This window comes from Fukomys damarensis, unplaced genomic scaffold, assembly GCF_012274545.1.
Source record: "Fukomys damarensis isolate Sample0158 unplaced genomic scaffold, DMR_v1.0_HiC HiC_scaffold_37, whole genome shotgun sequence".
NCBI lineage: Eukaryota > Metazoa > Chordata > Mammalia > Rodentia > Bathyergidae > Fukomys > Fukomys damarensis.
In genome coordinates this window covers 43,065,862-43,070,471 of record NW_022900949.1, presented here as the reverse complement: position 1 = coordinate 43,070,471, position 4,610 = coordinate 43,065,862, and the positions used below count along the sequence as shown (strand labels likewise).

General features: G+C 46.7%; 1 protein-coding gene across 2 annotated transcripts in view; it reads left to right on the top strand.

Annotated features, from left to right (window-relative positions):
• The window catches only part of Dcaf1 (DDB1 and CUL4 associated factor 1), a 72,199-nt gene that overhangs the window by 1,428 nt on the left and 66,161 nt on the right, over positions 1–4,610 (top strand). The window contains exon 1 of one of the 2 annotated variants that reach the window (XM_010625368.2): positions 4,379–4,515. The exons of the other annotated variant lie outside the window; for it this stretch is intronic. The gene's annotated coding sequence lies outside the window, so the exon portion shown is untranslated. Of the gene's footprint in view, positions 1–4,378; positions 4,516–4,610 lie in introns of those variants that run through there. 2 annotated transcript variants of the gene reach the window in all.

Below are 4,610 nucleotides of genomic sequence, written 5' to 3'. Positions count from 1 at the left end.
AAAAAAAAAAAAAAAGAGCAGCTATTTCATTACTTTCCCATGCTTCTAAAAATGTGTCCTAGGATTTTTTTTTAATGTGGAGCTTGTTTCTCATGTAAATGTCAGAGCCTGAGCTCCTCCAGCAGGCAGTAATGGGAGCAAAGAGAAGCCAGGGTTGAAGCAGTCCTGAAAAACTCTAAGGAGGACAGCCTGAATCCAAGAACAATTGAAATAGCAATAGCCATCATTTACTAACTGTGGGCCAGGCCCCAAACTAGACACTTTACGTTTAATTGTCATTGGTGCAGGAAGCCAGTCATGGAGGTTGTAATGTCAGCTACTTGGGAGGCTGAGACAGAAGGATTATAAGATTGAGGCAAACTTGGGTAATTTGGCAAGATCCTGTCTCAAGGTAAAGTAAAAAAAAAGGACTGGAGACAGTTCAGTGGTACAGTACTTACCTAGAATGTACAAGGTCCTGAGTCTAATTTGTACTACAAAAAGCAAAACAAAACAAAACAAATTTCAATTTGCCCACTGGGGAAACCGAAGCTGGAGAGAAGTGAAATAACTAGATTGAGGTCTAACAGCTTGGTAAATGGAAGCTCCAGTTTTTGTTGTTGTTGTTTTATGGTATTGGGGATTGAACCCAGGGCCTGCACACTGAGTTACATCCCCAAGAGCATTTTATTTTTTGAGACAGAGAGAACTTGGGATCTCCTCATACCCTGGCCTCCCAGAGTGCTGGGATTACAGGTATACACCACTACACCTGTTTGGGAGCACCTGTATTGAGATTCAGTTCTTTTTTGCCTCCAAAATTGGACTCTACCACTAAGCTATCTATTCCTCCAAACGCTTTCCAATAGGGTAATAGATGCTTTTTTGGGGGGGGGGGTCCTTAACATCAGTGATGGAGTTAGAGAAAGGGTAGAGGGGGAAATTTGAGTCTGATATAACCCAGGTAATCAGCTTTTGGGTAAAGAAGTTTTGCTGCTTGGACCTGTCTAATTTTTAATGAGACTCCTTTGGAAGCAGCTGTTATGATTTGCTTCTTACCATTTTGCTGATCATTACAGTGAGTCCCTGGGAGGCCACAGGAAGGGAGTCCTTGGAGTCTGTGGGTGAGCAGAGGCTCAGAGGTAGGGTTGGCAAATGAAATATGCATTGACTAGTTCAATTTGAGTTTCAAATAAATGATTTATAAATTTTAGTATAAGTATCCTAATATTCCACGGGGCTCTTCTCTGGCTAGGCCTTGGTATATGGCAGCTGGATGGAGATGGAGGCTGCTGCCTCAGTTCCAAAATGGGCCTCTGGCTCCTTTATGAAGTTGAGCCTGTGGGAGTAGGAGGCAGGAACTGACTTCTGGAGACTGCAGCAGCTGTAGCAATTAGACAAAATGAAGGTTTAAATGGTTCTTCATGGAGTCCCAGTTTCTTCCTCTGAAGAATGAGAGTGGTAGACATGGATGTAATTAGATAGAGTTGGCCACTGTGCACACATCCTGAGGAATGGGCTGGTGTCCCTTTACTCGTGTTCTGTAGAACTATTGGTACCTCCAGGAAGGGCAGGTCAGCTGGTGAATGATTGAGATATCCTCTTTGTCTAGGTTGGGGCCTCTAAAACTTGGTGGCCTGATCCTATTCTTAGTGGCTCCTGTGACACTCCTGGATACTTGCAGTAGTAGTCTTGCACAGCCAATAGAAGAGCATGAGCATATGGGGCAGAAGCCTCACCTCCCAGTCCCAGGGAGTTGCAGGAGAAAGCACAGGAGTAGTTTGTGGTACCAGGGTAAGATAGGCTGGTGGAAGCACTTGGGTCAGGAAAGCCTAGAAGAAGGTGCTGGGAGAAAAAGGGCCATAGAGAAGGGGGAAGGAAGAAGGTGAAGCTTGAGTCTTGGAGCGTTTGGTCCTATGGATTTTCCTACTTCAAGAAGGGGGCATGTTTTGGACAGGGACAGGCAAAGTGTGCCTAAGACTGTAGCACTTAGTACTGGGACTAGGGCTGGGCCTCTCTTGCCTTTTCTCTGCTGCTGGGAGCCCTGAAAACATGACTCTGTCCACTTTCAGATGAGGGCTTCTTTCTCAGGCACACCACAAAGGAGGGAGGAGCTGGTAGAGCAGGGCAGGACAGAGTCCAGAGGTGTACTCTACCAAAGAGGCCAAGAAATTTCTTTGCAGTGACTCAGGACCAATGTGCCAGATACGCTTGGTATGTGGCCCTGGATTATCTGAGGCTTTGTATTGATGTAGGCTTAGATGTGAAAGTACTGGCTGTGAGGACTGGTGTATCTGCCATATGTGGGTAATTTATCCTGTGAAATGTGCCAGTGAGCACACTTGGGAAAGCCTGGGTGCTGCCCTTTCATCTTCCAAGAGTAGAGGACTGGGGTTGCCTATTGATATGTGGCTGTGTGTTTGATGGATGTTGGCAGGAATAGAGGGCTGCAGAAGTAACAGGTTGGAGATTTTCAAAGAAGCTGCTGCTGGACAAGCCCTGTATGTCTCCTACTTTGCTTCCACAGTCTCCTGGGCTCTGGCTTCTCCAAAGCCCCTCCTTAATAATATCCCTTACTCCCTTCACCAACTCAGGGGCCTAGACTGGGTTCCTGAAGGGCAGTAGTGCCATCTGGTGACAGGCTGAAGCAGTGCCAAGGGCTGTGGTAAGTTGGGCTTTGGTTCTCCAAAAGGTTCTGTTTTTCAGGATCTAGGCAGGGAAGAAGTCACCATTGGGATGGCGAGATCACAGGCAGAGGGAGGATATCTTAGGCGCCAGCATTCTGTCCCTTGTATTTTGGATTCTGGCCCAGGGAAGCATGGAGGCTAGGTACCTGAAGGGTTGTTGGAGGAAATACACAGGCAGGTGATGAGCCCAGCCTCTAGATCCACAACCCTGGGCTCTACTCTGCTTCAACTCTCTAAACTCAGATTTCTCATCTGTAAAGTTGGTGACCATACCTATCCTGTGGAATGGTAGTAAGGGTTAACTAGAAGTAATGTGGCTAAAACACTTGACTCAGAGCCAAGCCTTCTGTAAAATCAAAGTGGTACTGGCCATTACTGCTATAGACAAAATTTCAGAGGCACAAAGAAGACAGCTGTGTGCTGTGGTGGGAGAAGGGGCTGAAAAAAGGTGAAATGTCTGTGACAGCACTGCCACCACACATTCTAGAATTTGTGCCTTGTCCAGCTGTTGCTTCCAAGTCATACATTTCAGTGAAGGAGGAAATCTTTCTAACAGAAGACAATGAGATCTAGTGAATAATGGAATCAATAGACCCAGCATCCAGGCTTCTGATGAGCTGTGGAATCTGAGCATAGTAGCAGGCTTACTGTGCCTCATATTCTCCATTTGAAAATATTGCCCGTGAGGATCCATGGACATGCATGGAAACTTACTCAGGAATCCAAGAGAGTTAAAGAGTTGCACCAGGCTTTGAAGGCTGAGAAGAAGCTTGTTGAGATTCTGCTTAACTGTTTATAGTTATGATTATTTTCCGTGTCCCCACAAAGAATCTCTAGGTTAGATTCAGAGTCCTCTGATTTCTGAGGCTCATTGATTATGTTGTGTTGGGCAAATCACTCACTCTCTCTGGGCCTCATGTTTCCCCAACTGTTAGATGAAGACTTTGAATTAGATTGACTTCACTCCTGCGTGCTGGTGGTGGATTACACTCAGGGTCATACACTGAGTTTATCTCCAGCTCTCTTTATATTTTATTCTGAGATAGGGTCTCACTAAGTTGCCCAGGCAGACCTCAAACTTGTGATCCTCTTGTTTCAGCCTCAGGAATAGCTGGGATTACAGGCTGCATCACAGTGTCTGGCTCATCTACAGGCTTTTGATTTTTAATACTTCTGCCTCACGTTCAGTGTTTGCTAATAAATGTTTAATGATTTCTATGGGCTATGTCTTGAACAGATAAAGAAAAACTAGTGATTTCTGTTTACTGAGTGCTGGGATTTCCTGCATGCTCGTAAAGAATATTTTCTTTGACTCTAGTATAGTTTGGAGATAGTATGTCAAATGAGAAAACATAGAACTTCTTCGCTGACACAGGGCAGATTAAACACTGAGAAAGTAGTAGGCAGCTAAAGGCCAGGTTTAAAAAGAACAAGTTTCTCGCTTTTCGCTTTCGCCTTCGGAAGCAGCCAAGGAGTACTGCACATAGCAGTTAGCTTTTAATAAAGAAAACTACAGATCCCGGCAGGAACTGCTCGTGACGAAGTTCTTATGCGCCAATTAATATTGGCGGACTCCCCCCCACACTAGATGCTGAACTTCATTTCCCAGGTATCCTCAGGGCGCTTCGATTTTTCTTCCTCCTGCCCCTTGCTCGCGAACCTCGCGCCAAGTTGGCGAGCGCGCGCGCGTAGCGCGCGAGTGACGGGTAATATATGGGCCGCTCAGTAGCTGTGGTCGCGCTGTGTGTGTGTGTGTGTGTGTGAGTGAGAGAGTGCGGGACTGAGGTGGTGTGTGTGAATTGTGGCCGCTGGCGGGGTCAGAGGGGAAGCGGCGGAACCGCCCGGAAAGGTGAGTAAGGGAAGGTGGCGCACGGCTCCCGGGAGGGTGCGAGGAGATATGGTTTGCTGCCAGCCTGGCGGGAGAGTGGGCGCTGGGCTGGGGGA